This window comes from Notamacropus eugenii, chromosome 1 (genome assembly GCF_028372415.1).
Source record: "Notamacropus eugenii isolate mMacEug1 chromosome 1, mMacEug1.pri_v2, whole genome shotgun sequence".
Taxonomy (NCBI): domain Eukaryota; kingdom Metazoa; phylum Chordata; class Mammalia; order Diprotodontia; family Macropodidae; genus Notamacropus; species Notamacropus eugenii.
Window position 1 is genome coordinate 136680868 of NC_092872.1, and position 16576 is coordinate 136697443.

The following is a 16576-nucleotide window of genomic DNA, read 5'->3' on the forward strand; positions in this document are numbered from 1 at the left end:
ATTTCTATTTTACACTCTGGTTCTAGAATATCAGGTCAGTTTTCCTTGGTAATTTCTTGAAAGATGATGTCTAGGCTCCTTTTTAATTATGGCTTTCAGGTAGTCCAATAATTCTTAAATTATTTCTTGATCAATTTTCCAGGTCCATTATTTTTCCAGTGAGATAGTTCATATTTTCTTCTATTTTTCCATTCTTTTAATTTTGTTTGATTGTTTCTTGATGTCTCATGAATTCATTACTTTCTATTTGCCCAATTCTAATTTTAAGGAATTATTTTCTTCAGTGGATTTTTGTCTCTCTTTTTCCTTTTGGCAAATTCTATTTTTAAAGTATTATTTCTTCATTACTTTTTGTGTCTCCTTTACCAAGCTGTTGACTCTTTTTTGAATATTTTCTTACATCACTCTCATTTCTTTTCCCAATTTTCCTCTACCTGTCTTATTTGATTTTTATAATTCTTTTTGAGTGCTTCCAGGAATTCTTTTTGGGCCAGACACCAATTCACATTTTTCCTTGAGGCTTTGGATCTAGCAGTTTTAACTCTGTTGCCCTCTATTGGGTTTGTGTTTTGATCTTCATTGCCCCATAGTAACTTTCTATGATCAAGTTCTTTTGTTGTTGTTGCTTGCTCATTTTTTCCAGTCTATTTCTTGACTTTTAACTTTATGTTAAAGTTGGGCTCTTATCCTGGGGTAAAGGGGGAATTTTCCCAAGTTTCAGGGGTTTTTATACTGCTGCTTTCAAAGCTAGTTCTGAGAGTTTATAAGACTTCAATTCTTCCAAGATGATATGATCTAAGGAGAGGTATGTTTACTACTTTCCTGGACTATGCTCTGGTCTGTGAGTAATCACAAGCATTCTTTTCTGCCCTGAAATTGTAACCTAGTTCCCCTCCTGCCACAAACTCTGGTATGCTACTGCTCCTCCTAGCTCTGGGACTGTGATCCAGGACTGAGACTCAGATTTGAGTATGGGCAATACAACAGAGTCTTGCCCTCAGTCCCAACAAAGGGACCCTTGTAATCTACTTCTGACCAGTTGTCTGATGCCCTTGCCATCTGTGGGCAGAGAACTCCAGAAGCTACTGCTGAAGGAAATGATTCACTCACCCCTCACTCACCTGTTGCTGGTTTGCTGGGGTGAGGCCTGTGCTGATGCAAGCTGTACTGGACTGTACTCCATTCTCACCCCCCTGCAACAGACCTTTCCTGCCAACTTTCTAAGTTGTCTTAGGTTGGATAATTGTTTCACCCTCTCTTTTATGGGTTCTGTAACTCCAAAATTCATTTTGAGGCATTATTTAAAATTTTTTCAGAGAGAATTTGGGAGAAGTCAGGCAAGTGTTTTCTCCACCATCTTGGCTCTACCCCCCTCCTGCTCCACACTTTAAAGAGAGCAACAAAGAATAGTGGAAATAGCACAAGTTTTACCACAAAAGAGTGAGGTTGGGATCCCTGGTCTGCTAATTACTAGATATGTGGACATAAGCAATAATCTCCCTGGCATTTGGTATCCTCTTCTAAAAAATGATGGAGATCAACAAAACGAGTTCTATTTCCACTTCCAGCTCTATTCTATGATTCTATAAGCATTAAAAAACCCCTTCCAGGTACACCCACCTTGGAATCTATAGGACCTCTGAAACTACCATTCTTCATGCTAATCAACTGCTGTCTTCTACCCTCTCCAGTTGAAGGAAGAACTTAGCTTTCTATGGTAAAGTATGGGATGGTTAATTGATTAATCAATAATGATGACTCTAGGTTGATAACTATTATAATAATGAACTAAAATTGATTCCATGGTAATGAATCAATCAACAATTCCAGTAGCTATTTTATATTAATGAAACAACTAAATAATTTTTAAAATCTGAGTTTATATGTTATTGAATCAAGCAGAAACGCAATTAGAGTCTGGAACAGAGGGGGAAGGGTCTGTGCAAACGCATGGAAAGTGTTTGGTTTATTGCTAGCTGTCTGTGCCAACAAGTATCCATGGAAAGTTACCAAGAACCTGATAAAAGCACCAGAAGACTGTAATGCAGGACATCAAGGGCAGTTGCCAAGGAAGAGAAGTAACCAGGCATTTGCCGTTGGCCAGTGGGTCATCACAGAAGGGTGCAACACAGCAGCTAAGCTTCAAACAGGGGGTTAATTAGCAGACACAGAAGCTAGTTGCTGATAAGTGAATTTCATTAAGATAACAAGAAATTTTTGCCTCTAAGAAGTTCATGTAAATCCTTTTTGAACTATGAAAGGGTTCACAAAATGGATTGTTTTGAGGACTCTCTACTGCAATGAACAGAAGAAGTTGTTAAGTACTCTGCAAAAACCTTTTTTTCCAGGATACTTCCAAAGCTTGGCCAACATAACAGTAATTATGTTCTGAAAAATGGATGCATAAATGAATGTGTACATGTGTGTGCATTGGTTGAAGATGGATGGAAATAAAGCTTTTCTTGATTAATGAATCATTTAATATAATCATTTGAATTCTTTGTTGGTTGACATTTAGGAAAAGCATTAGATTTGGATTTAAAAGACCTGGATTCAAAGCCCAATTAGAAGTCATAACACCTTTGAGGCTCTGTTTCCTCATCTCTAACATGGGAATGAAAATACTAGCGTAAGGAGGCATTCTAGTCCTCTCTCAAGAATTCAATGTCTTCACATAGCTTCCTTTGCCTAGTTAACCTCCCATACCTGGGAGGAGAACAGAGGGAAGACTGGTGTGGACTCACGAAGGTAAAGAAACTGAAATGGAGGCCAAGTCAGATGGACCCATTTCCTTGCCACTAGGTTCTAAGACAACACTGTCCCTTTGGAGCCCTTAAGCTTCAACTATCTCAAATGAAGGTAGACCTTGAAGGGGACAGCTAGGTCGTGCAATGGATAGAGTCCTGGGCCTGGAATCAGGAAGACTCATCTTCCTTCCCGAGTTCAAATCTGGCCTCAGACATTCAGTAACTATGTGGCCCTGCGCAAGTCACTTAACCCTGTTTGTCTCTGTTTCTTCATCTATAAAATAAACTGTGGAAGGAAATGGCAAACCACTCCAGTATTTTTGCTAAGAAAACTCTCAATAGGGTCATGAAGAGTCACATGAATGAAAGGACTCAGCAAGAAGACCCTGAAGGACAGTTAAGTCCTCAAGAAAAGGCAAGTGATCTAAAATGATGATGGTGAGATAAAAAAAGAGATAAAAGTTACTAGTATGGAAGGACACAGCAGATGGACCTCAGTCAGAGTGAAATAAATCTCTTAGATTTATGAGCTGTGACAAAATGTCCCCTTTCCTTAAAACATGATCATAAATTGAGGGATAACCTGATAAGTAGTTGAAAGATTCTGTGCTAGGGGGGAAAGGAAGCAGTACATACAGCTCCACATAGTCTGACTTTAATCTATGTCTTCCAATGTCACACTGCAGCTAAGAACTGGGACAGCTATGGCAAATATTGATTCTTATAGTCTGTGACATGGGCCACAGGGGAAAATATACAATAACCCTCAAGAGTGTGTTCACCTGGGAGAAAAGAACAAGGGAAGTACAAGAAGGGAGGGAGAGAATGGACCTGGGATTGAATAGACTGTGAAAGCTCTATTATAAGCAATTGATTACATGCTTTTATTAGGCATTCACTAATCTAATTAAGCTATATATTTAAAATTATGGCTTTGAATACAGGTAGATAAATGTCACAACAGATGGGAAGGCAAAGGAAAGGGGAATGACAGAAAGGTGGGAGCCAATTTAGAGATTTAATAAACTATACTCCTAGATAGAAAATAATCCAGGAAAGTGACAGTATGAGACAGAGTACTTGGGAGACAAACATGTGCCCCAAGGTCCTGCCTACTAAATAGGCCTAGGCACAGATGACAGTACTGCCCACATTTGTTTCTCCAAGGAAAGCACCTTGCAAACCTTAAAGTCATATACAAAAGTCAGCTGTTATTTGTTAGTGATTTATCCCGATCGTTCTCTCACCAATCTCACATGGTAAATTTGACCACACTGGTTCACCCAATAGCTTTCCTATTCTGATATCACTACTTCCCTTTTGGTTTTTGGAGAAGCAAAATCTTCTCTATTTTAATCCTAGCTCAACCCACTTTTGCTTTTAGTTAAAACTTGTCTCCAGAGCCACCATCTTTAGTAACTCAGCCATGTCTCTGACTCTCCCCAATCCTTCCCCTTTGCTTTTCAAACCTGATTTCAGGATTTCACTCATATGCTATTTCTTCAAGTGGTTTCCTCAGGCTTTGTATTTTGGTTCATACTGCTTTGAATTATCCATATCCTGATATTTATATCCTAAGGCCGCAGTACTGCTCTTCCTTCATAAACTTTCTCTTTTCCCCTAATTCAGTGTTACTCAACATGGCCTTACCTCAGTCTTCCTAAGATGCAGCCAACATTTTATTCATCAAAAAAGTATAAAGTATATCATAGATAGGGGAGAATCTTATTGTCAGAAAAGCACTGGGATGGAGATCACACCTGTAATGTAGACTGTCCATTCTAACAGTGAGCAGTGAGAAAGATGTAATAAGTTTTGTTTAAGGAATATAAAATTAAATTCAGTTCAATATTTACTTCACTGTATGCCAGATTATGTAATGGCAAAGAAATTTTTGCCTCTAGGAGGTTCATGTAAGTGCTTTTTGAACTATGAAAAGACTCATAAAATAGGCTATTTTGAGGACTCTACTGCAACTAACAGAAGAAATTGCCAAGTACTCTGCAAAAAACTGTGCTTTTTGACTAATATAGAAATATGCTTTTCATGATTACATATTGCAAAACCTATCAAATTGCTTACCATATCAGGAAGGGAGGGAAGGAGGAAGAAAATTTGGAACTCAAAATTATTTTAATTAATATTAAAAATCATCTCTACATGTCATTGAGAAAAAATAAAATTTAAAAAAAAAACTAAGCTTTTCCAGGATGCTCCCGGGACTTGACCAACTTAATAGTTAATGGGTATGCATATATGTTGGTTGAACTTGGAGGAAAATGAAGCTTTCCTTCATTAATGAATCTTTGAATATTTGGATTCTTTGTTGATTGGCATTTTGGAAAAAGCACTGGATTTGGAGTTTTAAAAAAAACTGGCCTACATGGTCAGAACCTTTTAGAGTTGGCTGAGCCATCCTTTGTAGCCATGACTGACTTTACCATTGTGGTAAACTAGCCCAGGTAGACTGGCTAGGAGAAGTAGAGAAGCAGCTCTCTCTGTAGTAGGCCCTGAGGCAGCACCCAGAGCAGAACCTGACAGCAGAACCTACAGCAATGTTCATGCTGAAACAAGCATGACAATATGTAAGCTCCCCGGAGGAAGGGATGGTCTTTACTTTTTCTTTGTACCCCCAGTGTTCAGCATGTAAGAATAGCTTAATAAGTACTTGTTGAATTTTGCATGGAGTTCATTGGTTCATTTTCTTCCATCTGCCTCCAATTTCATTCCTTCTCATAGTTCCATCGTATCTATGTAAATAAATCAAAATCTGTTTTTCTTCCCCAGCCTGTCTCCTAAGATCCATTTCTACATCTCATAGACAGATAGTCAGAATTATGAAAGATCTCCCTAAATCATCAAGTCCAATGCCATCATTTTGCAGATGAGGAAACTGAGCTCTCAGAGAAGTTAAGTGACTAACCCAAATTCACATTAAAAGACAGTGGCCAACTATGGATCTACTGGGTCTTAGCCTGGTACTTCTTTTAACTGTCTACAAAATTTAGACTTTAATGTCATAACATTACCTTAAACTACTCACATCTAAACACTAAGTCACCATCTCTTATCCTACCAAACCCTCAAAGCGGATCCCTCCTCTCACTTCCTTACTTCTGTCAGTGGACTTGTCATTTTCGAAGTTGCTTTGATTACTCCATGATCTTTGATTTCATTAGTGTCAGCATCATCTACACCAGTGTAGATCACAAGCCCTCTATGACTTAGTAAGAGTCATGAGTGAAGGCAGTAGAATGCCACTGGATGCCACAGGAGACATAGGTTCAGATCCTGACTCTGAAGCTGACTAACTCTTGGCAGCAAACAAATCACTTCCTTTCTCTGGGACTCAATTTCAACCACAATATGGAAGACAATAATATTTTAACTACCTCCTTCATGGGGCTATTATCAGCAGAGCACTTTGTAAACCCTAAAGCACTATAGAAATGAGTGACTTGCCTTTGAGAGTTGCTGCAACCAAAAATTGTGTCACCTTGAAGATAAGCTGGTGATGAGCCCAGACTGGTCCTTCGAGGACAGTCACAAAGCCCATCATGAGGGCTGTACTTAAAGCCTTTCCAGCATGGTAGAATTAGCAAGAACTTTTGAAAGAGGACCTAGAATTACCTCCCTCCATATCATAGTGAGGCAATAGCATAAGACCTAAGTCTTATTTGTCTTTAGAGCTCCCAGTTAATATAAGCTCAAAACTCCAGATTTATCTTTGATTCACCCTTCTTCCTTGCCCCTAATATCCGGTTAGTTTTACCAACTCTTTTCAATTTTCTTACCATGCTCACTGCCAATCCACTAGTATAAGCTAACATCCCCTAATATTTAGATTATTGAAGCAGCCTCCTAATGGATCCTCTTCCTGAGTCTTGTCTCTCCTTTCCTCCAATACTGTGTACCTTCAAGGAGAGAGTGTGATTCAACAGCAAAGATCACTGACCCTTGAGTCAGAGGTCCCAGGTTCAAATTCTGCCTTTGATGCTTATTTCTGTGATGTTAGGTAGGTCACTTAAATTCATCAAGCTTCAATTTACGTGTCTATAAAATGTAGGTAGTAACTAAGGTCCCTTTCAGCTCTATATCTTTGATTCATTACCAGATTAATCATCATAAACCCAAATTTTACTATGTCACTCACCAGAACATTAACTTTTAACAGCATAATCTGACCCCAGACTGTCTTTCCAAACTTATCACCCACAACTTCTCTTCAGAAACCATCTGGCTATTGTTTTTATGGCCCCCAAACACCAGGTTTCCATTGTTGTCTCTGGGCCTTTTTTCACACCATTCTTACCAGTGAAATACTTTTACTGAGGAGAAAGCATGATGGAAAAAAATATTGGATTTCACATTAGAGGATCAGGTTCAACTCATGGCTCTGCTATTTACTGTCTATGTGAGCTTGGGCAAAGACCTTCTGTTTTCTCACTAATCCTTCAGTACCATCCATAGCAATAGCCCAGTCTGCCTGTGTTCTCATCCAGATGTTGGAAAACCTCTAAAACTCAACCTAGTTTCCTTGCGCTGTACTTCTAGGGCACTGAGGCTAAGAAAAGGCCCCTCGTCAAATTGCATGCTCACCACAACAAGAAGAATGTACATGAGCCCACTGGCAGCACTGTCCTTAGTGCTGAATAGGCACTGGCTGACTAGAGCACACCTCTGGCCCTGGAGATATAAGTACAAAGAAGAAAACAACTCACCATGAGCTTATATTCCAATAGGGAAGATAAGTATGTACATGATATGAATGTAAAGTTAATAAACACAAATACATTGAAAATAGTTAAATACAAGGTAATTTGGGAGGAAAATGCTAGCAGCTGGTGGTATTAAGAAAGGTTTCATGCAGAAGAATAAGGACTCAACTCAATGATTAACCTTGACTCCAGAAGACTCATGATAAAAATACCTTCTTCTTCTTACTTGTTGTCAGTTATTTCAGTTGTTTCCAACTTTCCATGACCCCATTTGGAATTTTCTTGGCAGAGATACTAGACCAGTTTGCAGTTTCCTTCTCCAGCTCATTTTATAGATGAAGAAAATGAGGTAAACAGTGTTAAGTGACTTGCCCAGGGTCACACAACTAGTAAGTGCCTTAAGTCAAATCTGAACTCAGATCTTCCTGACTCCAGGTCTGGTACTCTATTTTACTGTGCCACCTAGCTTCCCCTTCCTCTTGAAAGGAAAGTAGAAGACTACAGATTCAAAAAGAAGCGTGTGCTGTTGGACATGGTAAATGAGATGATCTGTTTTGCTTACCTCTACCCGTATGTTACAACAGAACATACCTGCACAACATACAGCCTATGGGCCACTTGTGGCCTGCCAAAGTGACCTGCCATTGGTATACTGTACAGGCCTGCTTTATGCAAATCCTTCAGCAAAACCGATTTTGCAAAGTTTCCTTAGGGCAGGCCTGTACAACATTCTTCCCACTGGCTTTAGAAAGTCCTAAAGTAGGGACAGGGAGACGATGATGTTGAAAAATGACAGAAATATAAAATAAAATCATTTTTTATTTTAAAGACATTTTTTTCAAGTCAGTTGAAAAAGTGTTTCCTCTAGGACTCTGTCATCATAAGCTATTGCTGTATATTTTTCACTAGTCAGTTTTTGGGGAAAGAAAAACAACAAACAGTCTAATTTTTGCAGATAACCAAGTCCTAGTTCAGGACATTATATCTCCTACCAGCTGCACACAAGGATGAATTCTACAGAGGAAACCAGATGGGACTTTCCCTTTTGACATTTCACACTTCAAATCACTTCACTTCAGACTCACTCATTTAATCCAGGAAGAATCAAGATCTTTGTTTGCCTTTGTATGGGCCAGTTAAAACAATTCTTTATTCTGCTGCATCACATTCCCCTCAACACTACATCTTCCCAAAATTGCCTCATTAAAGAGGTAGAACAGCTGGTGGGAAGTAAGTGGGAGGGAGAAAATTGAAGAATTAGAATCCAAACTAAGCCATAAGTGAAGTGTTTTGCATTTCTGTTTCATCGTGTTTTCTTTTTAACATGAGAGGATCTCATAGCATTTTAGAAACTAATAATTACTAAATATATAATTCATTAATAATAAATTAATAATTATTTAAAAGAACCTGAAGCTAAATAGATATCCTAATTACTCCTAAAGTCACCTTTTTTGCACAAAACAGTTATGTCATAATACTTGCACTGTAGAGCCAGAAAGCAATGTTCGAGATCATCTTGCCCAATCCTTTCATTTTTCAAGTTCAGTTGAATTTAATCAACTCAATCAGCATGGATTAATTTTCTCCTACTTGCCAGGCACTGTCCTAGGGACTGGGGGTTTTTTTTAAATGCTCCAGAGGCTTATAGTTGACTGAAAGGAACTTATATTCTACTGTAAAAGTCTTATCTTCTCTAGGTTAAAATTTCCCCAGTTCTCTCAGTGGCACCCTGGCATGAGAGTCTCAAGTTCCTTCACCATCTTGGCTGACTTTCTCTGTATGCTCCAAAGTTTATTAGCAACATTCCTAGAACATTGATCAGTTTTCTGTGTTAATTGGCTTTATAGAATCACAGAATGTCATGATGGAAGAGACCTCAACAGCATTCTAGTTCTAACCATGCCCCCCAGAAAGAATCCCTTCAACAACAAATTTGACAAATAGTCATCAAGCTTTGTGTTGAAGAACTCCAATGGGAAAGAATCTATTCATTCCCATGGTAGCCAGCTCCACTTTGGAATAGCTTTACTCTTCCTGGTATGAAGCCTAAATTTGCTTCTTGGCCAGCTCCTACCTATTACTCCTCATTCTTCTCTATAGGTCCAGCTCAAGAACACACAGCTGATTAGTAATAGAGCTAGTATTAAAATTACAGAGTTTGGAGTTTCACATTCAATGCCACTTGTACCATCAGTCTGTTTAAAATAGCAAAATGAACTTTAAGAAGACAAATTTCCTTAACTGCCTTCTTTATTGAATACCTAGATACTACTTACTAAGAAATTTACACAGATCAGTTGCTAAGTGTTTAATGTCTAGCTGCATGAAGACAGTTAATTGTCTTCTCTCTGTTTCTCATAAACAATGCATGTCCAAGCCTATTTTTTACCACTTTCTGAACAGGATCAATACTCACAAGTTTGGAAGATGAAACCCAGAATTGCTTCCTCTCTCCAAAAGAGCAGTGAGGTAATAGGTAAATCATCTGCTGCTTACTACCTATGTGACCTTGGAATTGGCACTCACTCTCTCAGGGTCTCAGGCTCCCCATCGGTACAAGTAGGAGGCTGGACGAGATGACCTTTATGGTTCCTTGCAACTTTAAATCTATGGGTCATAAGTTATTTGACCTTGTTTCTAGATCTAGATCTTGGGTACTTTCTAAGTCAGAATTCTCCTCAGCTCTGGATTGAGGCTAACCCTATCTACCACTGGAGTGCTACCCTACCATTTCTAATACTCACTCCCTCAAAGATGTTGGACCTGGCATTATTGGTGATTTTTTTGGTAATAAAATTTTATTGACATCTTTTCTATCACCAAAATTTCCCCCTTCCTCCTAAGAGCCATCCTATACAGCCACGGTTCCCAAACGGCACCAAATCAGGGACATAGGATATTTTATTTTACATATTTTAAATTTTCCAAGGAAACATCTGTGCCATGTAAACTTACTAGCTCAAGGTAGTTCAGTTTCAACTTTAGATAATGCTACATTCCTTTCATTGACAGTCCTCCAACATTTGAGATAGGTTTTTGTTTACTTGTACTTTAGGCTATACCACTAACTTTTTTAACTTTCTTAGAAAAAAGCTGAGTTCTCAGCAGTTGTTGTGATAAAAAGTTAAGTACCACTGAAAATCAATATGACAGAAAATGAGAATGGTGGTGTCCAATCTGATTCCAAGGTGTCCAAAAGATACACACATCCCATTAGTAGGTTAGGGCGGTTATTTTTAAAAGAAGTAAAAATATTTTTCTTTCAATTTATGTGCATTAATTTTAATGGCAACTAAATTATTATTCTTAATAAATACTTATTAAACTGTTTGGAACTAATTACTAGAAAAAATGGGACCATTAGATATTTCTTTTGGCTTAGGGACAGGATGAAAAATAACCGCAATTGCTAAGGGCCCTGTGAATTGGGAAAGTTTTGTTTTTAAAAAGATGAAGAAGATAAAAATCTATGCTGATTTTTAACCTAAGATTGTATAAAAACAGAATAAAGGGTATAATAGGGACAATTATCCAGAACAAGTAAAACTTTCAAATATAGGCTCTATTTCATCATCATTTTCAATAAAATATACTTTGTCATTTGGTTTAACATTAATATGCATTCTTCATAACTCCAGGATAGACACAGGTTTTATTTTGGCACATGCACATGATACATTTTAAAAGTGTTTTATTTGGGCATCTTTTCAGATTAATCACACAGTTGTTATTATTTGTCCTTCCATTACAAAATGGACCAATGATATCACAGCACATGAATTGGATTTAAGCAAGGCAGAGTTGCACAACATCATTAGACTCGCTCTCTCTTCTAGTTAAGAAAATCCAGGGGAAAAATAAGTCAAGATGACTGGCGATGGCTTAGGATACATATAGTAGGTGACCTTTGCATCTCTGCTTCTGCCACCTTCGTGGCCATTAAAACAAATTGTTCTCATCTACCCATTCTATTAGGTAAATATCAATAGATATAACCTACATAAACTAATGGGAGGGGGATCCAAAGTAATTTTTAAAAGAGAAAAGTGGTTCAGAGAGCAAAAAGTTTGAGAATTGTTGCTCTAGGCAACAGTGATAATTTATCATAATATATATAATAATATAATATATTATACATATACTATATATTATAATAAATTGTAGAGAAGGTAAAAACCTACATTGGTTCAAGGAGTTTCCTCATTTGGAAATTCTCTGTGCAAATAAAAATCAAGGGTCTAGTCTCTATTCCAATAAGCCAAACCTGAGGTTGTAGAAATGACATTTCTCAGTGTTTATAAGCCAGACTCAAGATATATCTGTCTGTATAGGTTTGGCATAGATGACAAGGGTCACACTGAGGCAAAATCGGCTACAATATGAAAGCGTCCACATTCAGACAAGGATTGAGCAGTTAGAAAAGAGAAAGAAGCTAAAAGCACCTGATGCTCACTATCACTAATAGGTTTAAGTCACATCAAAAGCATTGTATCCCCTTGCTTCACTGTGTTTTCACGACTATGCAACAAATGCAGTTGGCACCACAAAGCACTGTGCTAGGCATTAGGAATACAAAGATAAATCTGAAATAGTCTCTTTCATCAAGGAGCTCTCACCCCACTGGGAAAGGAAATTACATGATAATTTCAGAAAAGAGAAAACATTAACAATTAGAGGGGATCAGGAAAGGCACCTCATAGAAGGCGGCACATGAAGTAAGCCTGGAGATGAGGACAGAACATATTTCAAGCATGGCAGAGAGCCTATTTAAAGTCCCTCCCCACCAAAGATAAGAGATGGGATGTCAAGTTCACAGAATAACAAGAATACTCCAAATGCTCTACTGAGGAGTTTATACTCCATCCCAGAGGTCGAAAGTTCTTGATCAAGGGAGTAACATGGACAGAACTGTACCTTAGGATGCTGATTTTGGAAGTTATGTGGAAGATTAATCAGAGAGAGGAGAGATAAAAGCTGAGAGTACAATTAAAGGGCTGTTATAATAGTCCTGGTAAATGGTGATGAAGTAATAACCTTTGCGAGGGACGGAGGGAGAGTGAGAGGATGGAAAGAAGGAGCAAGAGAAGAATGAGAAGAAAGAAAGAAGGGAGGAAGGAAAGGAAGAAAGGAGGAAGGAGTATATCCTTTCATTGGAGAAAAAGCTATTCCAATTACTTCTTTGATACATGTCATTCATTTACATTTCCCATAAAAATTACATTTCCTCTTTTCTAACCAGTCATTCAAAATAATGAGAAAAAAATGAATTACAGAAGGTAGATAAGCTGGCATTAACTTTCCGTTGTGGCAACTCACCTGAGACTGGGAGAGATATTCCCAAAGTATCAAAAGTTATTCTGTACTCTAAAGAAATGTCTCTGAGCAGTAGTAAGTCAACAAAACACAGAATAGACTGGAGGTTTTTTTTATGATAGGAATAAATTCATTCAGGTTGCTACCATTGACTATTAACCAGTTTCCATCATTCTTTTTTGAATATTTTTTATCCATGGCTATTTACTCCATCCCTCAACGATGGTAGCCAACTCTAGGGAGGTAACTACTAGGCACTGTACCAGTACAAATATTTGTCTGAACAAATGACATTTAAGGTTCATATATCTTTTTTTGTCTCCAAAACTTTTTAAAACATTAAGGACAAATCCCAAGAGGAAAAAATGGAAAATTGGCAATTATCCAATATACTAAGGTACTATAGAAAATCTATCTGAATAATTGAGGTAAAAATGGCCCACTTTCTTCTGAATTCCTTAAACCATCTTCCTATACTTAGTTCTTTTCACCAACTTCCCACGAAAAAAGAGTTTATCAAGCAATAAAACATTATAGCCTCATGTCTTATAAACCCAAGGTTGTCAGCTACTACGGCATGGACACACACCCTATACCACAAAACTTCTGGGAAATTAAACAAATAATTTTTCAAGGATTTGGTATAAAACAGTATCTTATAATCTATCTAATTTCTCAGCATGTTTCTGGGTTTCTCTATATGGATACTGTGTATTATCAAATATATTTCAGAGTCATTAAGGGACTTGCACTTCCCTAGGTATGATAGACTGAGCATAAAACAGCTACATTTATGCCTTCCATGAATATATATTAATCTGTAATGTACAAGGTCTTGGTTTCTTTCTTTAAAGAAACTAATACTATGCAGAGAATATCAATGGTCAAGCTGATATTATAACATGTGTCTGAACAAATAATAATAATTTACTTCTAGGTTAAAAGCAAAATTTTTAAAGATTTTCCCCTTACATGACTTTTCCTAACTGCAAAATAAATGGACCCCCAACAGAAACAGACTTGCTGCTTTCCTAATAACCCTTCCAATAAATAAGTTGTTTGAGCTGTAGTTATATTGATAACTAGAACCCACTCTTGCATTCAAGTGATTAAGTGGGAAAGGTGTTCCTGTACTCTGGGCAAAGTTGGAAAATTGTATCCCCTTACATTTGAAAACTGCATTTCCTGTTTGTGTCAGTGTCCACCAGAGCCTTTGAGCCTTCACTCTAACATACACAATTTCATTTACTACAAAATAATTGTAAGTTAAGTAAAGAATTTCAAGGAATTTTAAAATGTGCATATTCCTCATGCCCAACAAACTGGCAGAGATAACAAAAGATGTGAAAAGTCAATGTAGGAGGGAGTGTGGGAAAAAATACATAGTAAAGCATTGCTGGTGGAGCTATGCATTGATCCAACCATTCTGGACAGCAATTTGGAATTACGCAAATAAAGTGGCTAACACGCCCATATCCTTTGACCTGTGAATTTCACTGCTGGGAACATAATAAAAGCTAGCATTTATATAGGTTTTTAAGGTTTGTCAAATGCTTTAAGTATGTTATCTTTTTTTAGGTCTCACAACAACCCTGTGAAGTTGGTGCTATTATCCCCGTTTCATAGATGAGGAAACTGTTGCTCACAGATTATAAGTGACTTACCCACAGTCACTAAGTGTCTGGCACAGAATTTGAGCCCAAGTATTCCTAAATCTATTCATGGGAACAGTTGGCTGCTTTGAGGGAGGCATTGATTAGAAAAAAAGTTCCACATACACCAAAATATGTACAGTAGCATTTTTCATGGTTGTACAAATTAGAACAAATTAGAAGCCCAGTGACTAAGGAAGAGCTAAACAAACTAGATTGGAGTGCTGGAGAAGAATGGAATATTACTGAACTGTAAGAAAGGATAAATATGATGAAGAGCTGTAGAGAAGCATGGAAGGACTTAGATGAACAGATGCAAAGTGAAATAAGGAAAGCCAAGAACAACAATATATGCAATGGCTACAACCTTGCAAGTGACAAAAACCACCGCCACACAATAAAAAATTAATATTGTAAAATGATGAAGAATAAGCATGGCTCCAGAAAAGACATATAGGAAGATAACCGCCCTCATCCCTTTGAAAAGATATGGAACACAGCATATGCCTTTCTTTCAATGTATTCATCAATTTTGCTGAATATTTTTCTCTTCTACCTCTTTTCCTTTAAAAAAAAAACTGTTATTAGGGACACAAAGAGGGATACAAGGGACTATGTTTAAATAAATAAATAAATAGATAAGTGAATAATATCAATAAACATTTTTAAATGTACACTTTTACCTAATAATATATATTTCAGGTGTTCCTCACTGTGTCCTTCCCACCCTAGAGGTTGTACATCCTTGGTGGCTGCCTATCTTGGCTAACGCTTTGTCCAAATTTTGTATTTGTAGCAGAAGATCATTGGCAAATTCTCCTTCCTCCTTCCATTGTATACATGTATATTCAATATAAATGTGAAATATAAATCCTGGACATTTCAAAGAGTGACAAGAAGAAAATATGAATGCACTGAAATAGAAAGGTGGTTATTCTGCTGCCTCATAAATGATACAGAATGATACTATGACAGGCACTGAGATCACCAATTTTTCTGACACTGGATGAGAAAGGGAATATACCATACTTCTTCTGGAAGGATTTGGTAGAATAAAAGCAGAGTGTCTGAACACAGATTACAAAGGATGGTTGAATCTGTGCTAATAATCAGGTTTTGATGAATGTCATAATATTTAAGGATTTATCTGACATTATCAATGAACCATGTTATAATTTTGAATATTCACAGGATGTGAGTGAGCCTGTAGAGGGAAAAAAAGACCGCCTTTTTCAAAGGGAAAAAGGCCACTGGAAATTATTGTCCAGTTATCTGTACTTCAAAATTTAAAATTCAACAAATACTTAAGTGCCTACAATAGCATTATACTAGGTACTAGGGACACAAAGAAATCAAAAAATAAAACTATTCTGGTCCTCAAAGAGCTTACACTCTACTAGGAGGAAAGGAAGGTTATAACATGCAAATAGATAAGTTTATGTAAAATAAGAGATCAATAGCAACTCCCATAAGATTATGAAATAAATTATCAACAAAGTCTATGCATGGGTGATAATCACTCTGATACTGTGAAAAGTATCCCTCACTTTCCTTTTATGCCAGAATCTCCCCATACATAGAATTCCCTTTGTTAGGGTCCTTCCTTACCCAGAATTCTTTCCATATAAAACAGATACAAATCTTTAATCAAACCACAGCTGCCCGTGATGCTCAATGCACCCAAAGCGGTGTAGTTGCTGTCTGGTATTGTCCTCAGAAGGAGACAGAACAAGGAAATATTTATTCTAAATTCACCAGTCCTCTGACTTGTTTGTACACTGATCTTGTAGCTCCTGCCTGATTTTGCAGTCCCTGTATTTACGTCTGACTCCAGGTTTATATTTTGGTGCCTCAAATCTTTTATCTCAGTGACTTCCGGCTCTGACCACTGGCTGTGGACTAGGACCCTTACCCTTAGCTAGCGCTAGTCTGTGGCACTGGAGACAACTCAAAAGTCTGTATCCCAAGTCCATGACAGAAGAAAGAAACAGAAATAAACTCAGCTTGGATCAGTAAGGTTTTTAATTCTGTCCCACATGTAATATGAGAAATCTTCGTATAAAGCAAAGCTTCAGAAATTCAGAAATTCAGACTTTCCAAATTCCCGCAGCTCATCTAAGCCTGTTCTCTCACTAAGTAATTA

The 16576-nt window shown here is 37.4% G+C and overlaps 1 protein-coding gene across 2 annotated transcripts in view; it reads right to left on the reverse strand.

Moving 5' to 3' along the window:
- The window catches only part of CHRNA7 (cholinergic receptor nicotinic alpha 7 subunit), a 163522-nt gene that overhangs the window by 123285 nt on the left and 23661 nt on the right, over positions 1-16576 (reverse strand). The window lies entirely within an intron of this gene.